The 12,500-nt window shown below is 46.9% G+C and overlaps 1 protein-coding gene across 1 annotated transcript in view; it reads right to left on the bottom strand.

Annotated features, from left to right (window-relative positions):
* Positions 1 to 12,500, bottom strand: part of Eip78C (Ecdysone-induced protein 78C) — a 151,846-nt gene that overhangs the window by 50,494 nt on the left and 88,852 nt on the right. The gene's annotated exons all lie outside the window — the stretch shown is intronic.

Genomic DNA, 12,500 nt, shown 5'->3' with positions numbered 1-12,500 from the left:
AGAGAGAGAGAGAGAGAGAGAGAGAGAGAGAGAGAGAGAGATAGTTGTAGAAAGAATGAATGACAGAGACTTAATGTCCGGCGATAAAGTGAATATCCTGTATGTTTGTGATATATGACTCAGCAATGACTATGAAGAATCATGGAATGAATCTTACAAGTTGGACAGCCAAGAAACTTATAGAGTGCTGGTGCATCTCGCAGTTGCTTGACAATTGGTGGCCCGTGACCTGGTAGCTTCACACACACTAGCTTCACACACACTAGCTTCACACACACTGAGTTCGATTCCCAGCAAGGGTAGAAACATTGGACGTGTTTCCTTACACCTGTTATCCATGTTCACCCATCAGTAAAAATCGGTTCCTGGGTGTTAGTCGATCGGTGTGGGTAGCATCCCAGGACAAAATTGACCTAATATGCCCGAAATGCTGGCAAATTAGCAGCTTCCTATAAAGTAGTATGTCAGTGATGTAATCTAGGACTGTATACATCGTACATGTACTTGCAGAAATAAAGACATTATTATTATTATTATTATTATTATTATTATTATTATTATTATTATTATTATTATTATTATTATTGTGCATCTCGCAGTTGCTTGACAGCAGAAGCCGCAAAGGTCTACTAGTCAAAAGTTTTATTTTCACCTTGAGTATGCACCACTTTCGTGGATCGCCTACCCCCATGCACTCTTCATCTCCATCACCTTGATAATGGGCAAAGAGACTGATCTCTCGCCTCAACCAGGCTAGTTGAATCACAGCATAAAAGCCTTCAACACCGCAGAGACAGTGGCAACCTTGTTTTGTGCAAGACCAATGTACTCAGGGTACTTGACTCCACTTCTCGGTCAGCCAGAAGACAGCTATTACACATCGAGACGGGTAGCTATAAGCAGTCTTACCTTGGCTGTGTGCGTCATCAGCGATCATTCATTCCTCGAATGACTCTCATTTCAAACAGGTTCTCGCGACAAATGGAGAGGTGGACTTCAGTTTTACACTGATAAATTGATAGATTCCCTTATATTGCTAGAAAGGCTATATGAATGTGCTGAGGTGGCATTTCAGCTCTAGATATGAAATGTATACCAAGATTTTATTGGAAAAACGTTTTCTGTCCTCCTTTACTCTATTGTTTTATACCCATCAGCGTGACTTGGACCTTACCTAACATGAGCCAGTAGGCTTGCTGCAGTACTCCTTCTTTCTTGCGTTATTATGTTTTAATTACGCCTCTACAGGCAGGATTACAGCTCTTGCCATACAGATGAAGTACAGGACATTAGAACAGAACCCCAGAAGAAACAAATCTTAAGAGAGACAGAGTGTATCAGCTGTGTAAGTGTGGATGAACGTGGGTGATGGTGTGTTTGACTGTTGATGCGGATACAGGGGCTCTGGAGTATGGATATGGTTGGGTGTGAGCATGGTTGCGTGTGGGCATGGTTGGGTGTGGGCATGGTTGGGTGTGGGCATGGTTGGGTGAGGGCATGGTTGCGTGTGGGCATGGTTGCGTGTGGGCATGGTTAGGTGTGGGCATGGTTGGGTGTGGGCATGGTTGGGTGTGGGCAATGTTGGGTGTGGGCATGGTTGGGTGTGGGCATGGTTGCGTGTGGGCATGGTTGGGTGTTGGCATGGTTGGGTGTTGGCATGGTTGCGTGTGGGCGTGGTTGGGTGTGGGCATGGTTGGGTGTGGGCATGGTTGGGTGTGGGCATGGTTGGGTGTGGGCATGGTTGGGTGTGGGCATGGTTGGGTGTGGGCATGGTTTGGTGTGGGCATGGTTGGGTGTGGGCATGGTTGGGTTTGGGCATGGTTGGGTGTGGGCATGGTTGCGTGTGGGCATGGTTGCGTGTGGTCATGGTTAGGTGTGGGCATGGTTGGGTGTGGGCATGGTTGCGTGTGGGCATGGTTGCGTGTGGGCATGGTTGGGTGTGGGCATGGTTGCGTGTGGGCATGGTTGCGTGTGGGCATGGCTGCGTGTGGCATGGTTGGGTGTGGGCATGGTTGGGTGTGGGCATGGTTGGGTGTGGGCATGGTTGGGTGTGGGCATGGTTGGGTATGGGCATGGTTAGGTGTGGGCATGATTTGGTGTGGGCATGGTTGGGTGTGGGCATGGTTGCGTGTGGGCATTGTTGATTGTGGGCATGGTTGCGTGTGGGCATGGTTGCGTGTGGGCATGGTTGGGTGTGGGCATGGTAGGGTGTGGACATGGTTGGGTATGGGCATGGTTGGGTGTGGGCATGATTGGGTGTGGGCATGGTTGGGTGTGGGCATGGTTGGGTGTGGGCATGGTTGCGTGTGGGCATGGTTGGGTGTGGGCATGGTAAGGTGGGGACATGGTTGGGTATGGGCATGGTTGGGTATGGGCATGATTGGGTGTGGGCATGGTTGGGTGTGGGCATGGTTGGGTGTGGGCATGGTTGGGTGTGGGCATGGTTGGGTGTGGGCATGGTTGGGTGTGGGCATGGTTGGTGTGGGCATGGTTGGTGTGGGCATGGTTGGGTGTGGGCATGGTTGGGTGTGGGCATGGTTGGGTGTGGGCATGGTTGGGTGTGGACATGGTTGGGTGTGGGCATGGTTGCGTGTGGGCATGGTTGCGTGTGGACATGGTTGCGTGTGGGTATGGTTGGGTGTGGGTATGGTTGGGTGTGGGCATGGTTGGGTGTTGGCATGGTTGCGTGTGGGTATGGTTGGGTGTGGGTATGGTTGGGTGTGGACATGATTGCGTGTGGGCATGGTTGCGTGTGGGCATGGTTGGGTGTGGGCATGGTTGCGTGTTAGCATGGTTGGGTGTGGGCATGGTTGCGTGTGGGCATGGTTGCGTGTGGGCATGGTTGCGTGTGGGTATGGTTGGGTGTGGGCATGGTTGCGTGTGGGCATGGTTGCGTGTGGGCATGGTTGCGTGTGGGTATGGTTGGGTGTGGGTATGGTTGGGTGCAAGCATGGTTGCGTGTGGGCATGGTTGCGTGTAGGCATGGTTGCGTGTGGGCATGATTGGGTGTGGGCATGGTTGGGTGTGGGCATGGTTGGTGTGGGCATGGTTGGGTGTGGGCATGGTTGGGTGTGGGCATGGTGGGTGTGGGCATGGTTGGGTGTGGGCATGGTTGGGTGTGGGCATGGTTGCGTGTGGGCATGGTTGGGTGTGGGCATGGTTGCGTGTGGGCATGGTTGCGTGCTGGCATGGTTGCGTGTGGGTATGGTTGGGTGTGGGCATGGTTGCGTGTGGGCATGGTTGCGTGTGGGCATGGTTGCGTGTGGGCATGGTTGCGTGTGGGCATGGTTGGGTGTGGGCATGGTTGCGTGTGGGCATGGTTGCGTGTGGGCATGGTTGCGTGTGGGTATGGTTGGGTGTGGGCATGGTTGCGTGTGGGCATGGTTGCGTGTGGGCATGGTTGCGTGTGGGTATGGTTGGGTGTGGGTATGGTTGGGTGCAAGCATGGTTGCGTGTGGGCATGGTTGCGTGTAGGCATGGTTGCGTGTGGGCATGATTGGGTGTGGGCATGGTTGGGTGTGGGCATGGTTGGTGTGGGCATGGTTGGGTGTGGGCATGGTTGGGTGTGGGCATGGTGGGTGTGGGCATGGTTGGGTGTGGGCATGGTTGGGTGTGGGCATGGTTGCGTGTGGGCATGGTTGCGTGTGGGCATGGTTGCGTGTGGGCATGGTTGCGTGCTGGCATGGTTGCGTGTGGGTATGGTTGGGTGTGGGCATGGTTGCGTGTGGGCATGGTTGCGTGTGGGCATGGTTGCGTGTGGGCATGGTTGCGTGTGGGCATGGTTGGGTGTGGGCATGGTTGCGTGTGGGCATGGTTGCGTGTGGGCATGGTTGCGTGTGGGTATGGTTGGGTGTGGGCATGGTTGCGTGTGGGCATGGTTGCGTGTGGGCATGGTTGCGTGTGGGTATGGTTGGGTGTGGGTATGGTTGGGTGTGGGCATGGTTGCGTGTGAGCATGGTTGTGTGTGGGCATGGTTGCTTATGGGCATGGTTGGGTGTGGGTATAGTTGGGTGTGGGCATGGTTGCGTGTGGGCATGGTTGCGTGTGGGCATGGTTGCGTGTGGGTATGGTTGGGAGTGGGTATGGTTGGATGTGGGCATGGTTGGGTGTGGGCATGGTTGCGTGTGGGCAAGGTTGGGTGTGGGCATGGTTGCGTGTGGGCATGGTTGCGTGTGGGCATGGTTGGGTGTGGGCATGGTTTCATGTGGGCATGGTTGGGTGTGGGCATGGTTGGGTGTGGGCAATGTTGGGTGTGGGCATGGTTGGGTGTGGGCATGGTTGCGTGTGGGCATGGTTGGGTGTGGGCATGGTTGCGTGTGGGCATGTTTGGGTGTGGGCATGGTTGCGTGTGGGCATGGTTGGGTGTGGGCATGGTTGGGTGTTGGCATGGTTGCGTGTGGGCATGGTTGCGTGTGGGCATGGTTGGGTGTGGGCATGATTGGGTGTGGGCATGGTTGCGTGTGGGCATGGTTGGGTGTGGGCATGGTTGGGTGTGGGCATGGTTGGGTGTGGGCATGGTTGCGTGTGGGCATGGTTGGGTGTGGGCATGGTTGCGTGTGGGCATGGTTAGGTGTGGGCATGGTTGCGTGTGGGCATGGTTGCGTGTGGGCATGGTTGCGTGTGGGCATGGTTGCGTGTGGGCATGGTTGGGTGTGGGCATGGTTGCGTGTGGGCATGGTTGGGTGTGGGCATGGTTGCGTGTGGGCATGGTTGGGTGTGGGCATGGTTGCGTGTGGGCATGGTTGGGCGTGGGCATGGTTGCGTGTGGGTATGGTTGGGTGTGGGCATGGTTGGGTGTGGGCATGGTTGGGTGTGGGCATGGTTGCGTGTGGGCATGGTTGGGTGTGGGCATGGTTGGGTGTTGGCATTGTTGCGTGTGCGCATGGTTGGGTGTGGGCATGGTTGGGTGTGGGCATGGTTGGGTGTGGGCATGGTTGCGTGTGGGCATCGTTGCGTGTGGGCATGGTTGCGTGTGGGCATGGTTGGGTGTGGGCATGGTTGCGTGTGGACATGGTTGGGTGTGGGCATGGTTGCGTGTGGGCATGGTTGGGTGTGGGCATGGTTGCGTGTGGGCATGGTTGGGTGTGGGCATGGTTGGGTGTGAGCATGGTTGCGTGTGGGCATGGTTGGGTGTGGGCATGGTTGGGTGTGGGCATGGTTGGGTGTGGGCATGGTTGGGTGTGAGCATGGTTGCGTGTGGGCATGGTTGGGTGTGGGCATGGTTGGGTGTGGGCATGGTTGCGTGTGGGCATGGTTGGGTGTGGGCATGGTTGGGTGTGAGCATGGTTGCGTGTGGGCATGGTTGGGTGTGGGCATGGTTGGGTGTGGGCATGGTTGGGTGTGGGCATGGTTGGGTGTGAGCATGGTTGCGTGTGGGCATGGTTGGGTGTGGGCATTGTTGGGTGTGGGCATGGTTGGGTGTGGGCATGGTTGGGTGTGGGCATGGTTGGGTGTGGGCATGGTTGGGTGTGGGCAATGTTGGGTGTGGGCATGGTTGCGTGTGGGCATGGTTGGGTGTGGGCATGGTTGGGTGTGGGCATGGTTGGGTGTGGGCATGGTTGGGTGTGGGCATGGTTGGGTGTGGGCATGGTTGGGTGTGGGCATGGTTGGGTGTGGGCATGGTTGGGTGTGGGCATGGTTGGGTGTGGGCATGGTTGGGTGTGGGCATGGTTGGGTGTGGGCATGGTTGGGTGTGGGCATGGTTGCGTGTGGGCATGGTTGGGTGTGGGCATGGTTGGGTGTGGGCATGGTTGGGTGTGGGCATGGTTGGGTGTGGGCATGGTTGGGTGTGGGCATGGTTGGGTGTGGGCATGGTTGGGTGTGGGCACGGTTGTTCACCACAATAATGGTCATCATCACACGGAGTAAAAGCTCTGAGAGAAACAATGAAAGGAACAAAATAAACTTAAGTTTTACACCTTCCGTCTGACCAGGGGAATTTTTTCTCCCCTTTCTCCTTCCATGTCTACCAATCTGTCCTCCCTCCTTTTCTCTCATTATTTTCACTCTTCATTCCTCTTCTCCTTACTCACCCTCACCCTCACCCTTATTACCCTCTTCCTCATCCCTGGAAGGTTTCTTTCTCAGTTATTACTCAACAATCTGGAGAATGTATTTTAACGATTTTTCGTTCCGTCTTAAAACCATTATCAAACCACACGAGCGAAATGTCGTCGATGTTTCCTCCCCAAAAAGTATAGGTTATTAGTGAATTGTTCTCCCTCACAGGTTCGTTATCACTTTTATTCTTCTTTTTCAATCGATGTAATCTTGTCTCAACGAGTTTTTCTCTTCCTCTGTGCATCTCTTCTCTCAAAAAAGAGTGACTTCGTTGTTTCAATCTTTTCTTCTCTAAGTCTTTTACTTTGCCAGGTTTTTTTTTTTTGTTTGTTTGTTTTTTTCTGCGGCACGTGGCCACACATTTTCTGTTTGGCTTCGTAAATCCTGCTTTTATTTCCAACAAATAATTTTTTGTTACTTGGTTATTGCGCACTTCCCTCGTTGGTTATTCGTTTTTTTTATCGCCCTCTTCTTTGTAACGGAATTAACCCCCGCGCGGCGGTCGTTACCGAAATGGACAACGGAGGTATGGTAATTGTCCTCAGCCGCAAATATCCCACACGGCGGTCACCAGTGGTTACCCACTGCTGAGGAAGAATCGATAGAAAACCTGTGTTTTACAACCCGCTACAGTTCCAGCTGCTTAACCTAACCTAACCTCCTAACCTAAACCTAACCTAACCTAACCTATCCTAAACTTAACCTAACCTAACCTAACCTAACCTATCCTAAACTTAACCTAACCTAAACTAACATAACCTGACCTAACCTAACCTATCCTAAACTTAATCTAACCTAACATAACATAACCTGAACCTAACCTAACCTAACCTATCCTAAACTTAACCTAACCTATCCTAACATAACCTGAACTTGACCTAACCTAACTTAACCTATCCTAACCTAAACCTAACCTAACCTAACTTAACCTAACCTAACTTAACCTCACCTAACCTAAACTTTACCTAATCTAACCTAACCTAACCTAAACCTAACCTAACCTAAATTAAACTAACTTAACCTAGCCTAACCTAACCTAACCTAAACTTAACCTAACCTAACTAATCTAACCTAACCTATCCTAAACTTAACCTACCTAACCTAACATAACCTGACCTAACCTAACCTAACCTAACCTAAACTTAACCTAACCTAACCTAACATAACCTAACCAAACCTAACCTAACATAACCTCACCTATCCTAAACTTAACTTAACCTAACCTAACCTAACCTTACCTAACCTAACCTATCCTAAACTTAACCTAATCTAACCTAACCTAACATAACCTGAACCTGACCTAACCTAACCTAACCTAACCTAAACTTAACCTAACCTAAACCTAACCTAACCTAACCTAACCTAAATTTAACCTAACCTAAACTTAACCGAATCTGACCTACCGTAAACCTAATCTAACCTAACCTAACCTAAACTTTACCTAACCTAACCTAAATTAACCTAATTTAAGCTAACCTAAACTTAACCGAATCTAACCTAACCTAAACCTAACCTAACCTAACCTAAACTTTACCTAACCTAACCTAAATTAACCTAATTTAACCTAACCTAAACTTAACCTAACCTAAACCTAACCTAACCAAACCTAAACTTAACCTAACCTAACCTAAACCTAGCCTAACCTAACCTAACCTAAACTTTACCTAACCTAATCTAAATTAACCTAATTTAACCTAACCTAAACTTAACCTAACCTGAACCTAACCTAACCAAACCTAAACTTAACCTAACCTAACCTAAACCTAGCCAAACCTAACCTAACCTAAACTTTACCTAACCTAACCTAACCTAAACTTTACCTAACCTAACCTAACCTAAATTAACCTAATTTAACCTAACCTAAACTTAACCTAACCTAAACCTAACATAACCTAACCTAACCTAACCTAACCTAAACCTAACCTAACCTAAATTAACCTAATTTAACCTAACCTAAACTTAACCTAACCTAAACCTAACCTAACCAAACCTAACCTAACCTAAACTTAACCTAACCTAACCTAAACCTAACCTAACCTAACCTAGAAGAGGATACGGCAAGGATTTTATCCGTTTCTTCGTCCAGTACCGGAACTAGTCTGCTCACGCGTCTTGAACACGAATTTATAAGCAAGCTCGTTCAGAATCACAAGCATGACAAAGTACTTTACCAAACATTATAAATCACAAACTTCATTAAGATATTGGACTCCATTTAATATTTAGATTCAATATTAGATTCAATATTCAATTCAGTACTTTTAAGAATATATACACCTTGAAGGGTATATCTCCTTGTGTATATACGCAGACAGTTTACCTTAAATCTCTATTTTAGGAATTAAAGTATTACCGAGTGTTGGGGAACAGGTTATAAATTACCTTAACGTCCCTCGTTAGCCAACCAACCATCCAAGCAGAGGGAAGCGCAGACGACGTTTCGGTCGGTCATTGGACCATTTATTAAGCCATAACAGAACCAACCCATTCTCGCACCACAAGTGACAATAGGTCAGATTTTTTTTTTTTGTATTTTGCGATCAAGGAACGATCGAGGCCTGGTCTCAGACCGGGCCGCGGGGGCGTTGACCCCAGAAACCCTCTCCAGGTATACTCCAGGTAACCTCTTTGAGGGAACCACGTTCTTTGTGGCTAACACAGGCTCGCTAGTCTATGCTGTCTGAGACTTCCTTTACACGGGAGTAAAGTCAGTCCAGCTGTGTGAAAATAAAAATTTATATTACTTTAAAAAATAAGATACAAATGCAACATCTGGATATCTTTATTTGACGAAACTGTTCGCCTTAGCAGCAGCTTCTTCCGTCGAAGACTGCTGTGCAGGCGAAACGTTTCGACAATAAAGATACTAGAGTGTTTTACATGTGTCCTAATCATCAACTTGTCGGTAGTGTTTTGCCATCGATTATGTTGGAGAAATATGCTAAAATATTAACTCATGTTAACTTATAAAGGAATATTAACACGGTGATTTAAACAGTGTTTATCTTAACACATTAGACTTGCAGGCAAATGTCAATACAATGATTAAGTTAACTTACAGGTGTGTATTACAATATTAACGTGTGTTAACCCAGTGTCTCACAGGTGTATGCTAACACAGGTGTGTATGTTAACCCAGTGACTTAATGGTGTATTTTAACCCAGTGACTTAGAGGTGAATATTTACCCAGTGACTTACAGGTAAATGAAAACATAGTGAATTATAACATAAACAGAAAACAACAATATCAACTCCGCTTCCTCAAACAACGAGAGTATCAAGGCGACACAAAACAAACGGTATCATTAGCAAACAGCAGGTCGGCGCTAGGGACCCTGAGGGCCAACAACCATTCCTTCACCTAGTTCCCCAGAGCGGCCCGTTAACAGAACCACAACAGGTGTAGCGCAGAGGGGGGGAAACACATCCGTTCTTGCGTACATTCCCGCTACGGTACCAGACGACGGTCAGCGGAGCGGGGCGGACACCGCAAGTGGAGAACGGTAGTGCTGAGAGTTCCGTTCGTCGCGCCCACGGCAACGAAAGCGTGCGTAATGAATGATAGACCAGCTTAGACAATAGGAGGCTGGGTAAAAGAAGGGATTATGACAGTGCATATTATTATTATTATTATTATTATTATTATTATTATTATTATTAATGTTGTTACTATAAATATTATATAAGAATATAGCGTATACAGACCATCGTAAATACACAGAGTGTATACCTCTGTGTATTTATGATGAGAAGTGTACACAGAGATCTACTGCATGTCTATTAGCGAATATATGCAGGGAGGTATACGAGTATATTTATAATAAATACCCAGCGACTGAAGCGTAGTTTGTTGCCTTTGAAGTTAATAAAATAATAACTAACTCTTAGCATTAAAAGAAGCGATTGCTGTTTATATATATATATATATATATATATATATATATATATATATATATATATATATATATATATATATATGTATGTATATATATATATATATATATATATATATATATATATATATATATATATATATATATATATTTATATATGGTATAAACCTTGGTAATAAATACCGACAAGTTGGTTTAGAAAGACACGTAAGCAAACACTATAACATATTTATTAGAAAACGTTTCGGTCCTGGGACCTTGATCACTTCTAACATACAGAGGTAGAAAGACATTATATATATATAGGCGGAGAGTGAGATGTGACGCACGTGACCTGAGGAATGTCATAAGAACATAAGAATGGAGGAACACTGTAGAAGGCCTACTGGCCCATGCGAGGCAGGTCCTTATCAAAACAACCTCTGTCTATGATGAGGACCAGTAGACGATGAAATCATGTGACTCCTGTGTTGTTGGGTTGGTGCTGCTTAAGTATCATGTATGCCAATGTTTTTGAAATTTTGTAGTTTCCAGTGTTGCGTTCTATAGTGTCGGTGACGGTGATTAGTGAGGCTTCTAGGCACCGTCGGCGTCTGAGGTCTGGTTCGGTGAGAACGAGTTGTGCCTCGTTCCAGTTCATCAAATGCCCCGTTGAGTCTATGTGGAGGACACAGGCGTACCTTACATCGTCTCTGTTAGAGGCAGCACCAACCCAACAACACAGGAGTCACATGATTTCATCGTCTACTGGTCCTCATCATAGACAGAGGTTGTTTTGATAAGGACCTGCCTCGCATGGGCCAGTAGGCCTTCTACAGTGTTCCTCCATTCTTATGTTCTTATGACATTCCTCAGGTCACGTGCGTCACATCTCACTCTCCGCCTATATATATATAATGTCTTTCTACCTCTGTATGTTAGAAGTGATCAAGGTCCCAGGACCGAAACGTTTTCTAATAAATATGTTATAGTGTTTGCTTACGTGTCTTTCTAAACCATATATATATATATATATATATATATATATATATATATATATATATATATATATATATATATATATGTCGTGCCGAATAGGCAGAACTTGCGATCTTGGCTTAAATAGCAACGCTCATCTTGCCATGGAAGACAAGTGAAAATTTGTGTATGCAATAATTTCGCCAAAATCATTCTGAACCTAACGAAAAAATTATATTTCACTGTGTTTGTTTAGTATTAAATTACTGTAAACAAATCTAAAATATATTTAGTTGGGTTAGGCTAAAATAAATTATTCTTGTTATAATAAGGTTAGGTAAGTTTTCTAAGATTCTTTTGGTGCAAAATTAAAAATTTTTACATTAACATTAATGAAATAAATATATCTTTAAACGTATAAGAGAAAATTTTGGAACGGACTTAATTTTAAATGAGTTCTTGCTAATTGACCAGTTTTACATATTCGGCACGACATATATATCTATATATATATATATATATATATATATATATATATATATATATATATATATATATATATATATATGCAGCCTATGCAGTGAGCTCAATATCTGGTACCTGGATGACGGCACTCTGGCAGGTACTGAAGAGTCCCTCGTGGGGGACCTACAACTGGTGAAAACATAGGGAGAAGACTTGGGACTCATCCTCAATCCCTCCAAGTGTGAAATCATCACACCGAACCAGGAAATAATCAATGCTGTGCGAAGAATCCTCCCGGAAGTCTCAACTACCACTCCGTCCAACAGTACCCTCTTGGGAGCACCGCTGTCCTCAGGGACAAAATGAATGACCTGATGAGAATGGAGGAGAGAATAAGCAATCTTGATGCCCATGATGCTCTGTATCTCCTCACAAGGTGTCTTTCTATTCCAAGACTCACTTCCTGAGGTGTGCACCCTCTTTTGACAACCCAACACTTGATGAATATGACGCACACCTGAGATCAACTTTTAAGAAGGCACTGAACCTGTCACTAGAGGATGAGCAATGGGATCAGGCAACCCTGTGCGACTGGGAGGTATAGGGGTGCGCAAAGCAACGCATGTTGCTTTACCTGCTTTTCTGTCTTCGTGTTTGGCTTCCAGTGCATTAGTCAAGAAGATAGTTCCCGAACGCTTGAGAGACGTGGTAGGAGCTCAAGACCCCAGGTTTACTGAAGCAGCGATTCGGTGGGACACTCTTACAGATTCCTCCAGTAGACCAGCTCCTCCCAAAGAGCACAAATAGTCCCACTGGGACAAACCGATCATGGAAAAAATCGCCAACACAATGCTATCCAATGCTTCAGGAAAGGACAAAGCTCGTCTCCTGGCAGTGAAGGCACCACACTCAGGAGATTTCCTGTTTGCTGTTCCCAATTCCTCTCTGGGCACCCGTCTCGACCCACAGGCCATTCAGATTGGTGTTGCTCTTCGCCTAGCCGCCCCCATCCTCACCGAACATAGGTGTATTTGCGGCAGGGCGACAGCTGATCAATTCGGACTTCATGGTCTCGTGTGTCACAGCAGAAGGGAAGTATGCCAGACATGAGGAGGTCAATGACA

The sequence above is a fragment of the Cherax quadricarinatus genome, chromosome 1 (assembly GCF_038502225.1).
Source record: "Cherax quadricarinatus isolate ZL_2023a chromosome 1, ASM3850222v1, whole genome shotgun sequence".
NCBI classification, from domain to species: domain Eukaryota; kingdom Metazoa; phylum Arthropoda; class Malacostraca; order Decapoda; family Parastacidae; genus Cherax; species Cherax quadricarinatus.
The sequence above is the reverse complement of the archived record's forward strand: the minus strand, read 5'-3'. Positions and strand labels throughout refer to the sequence as shown.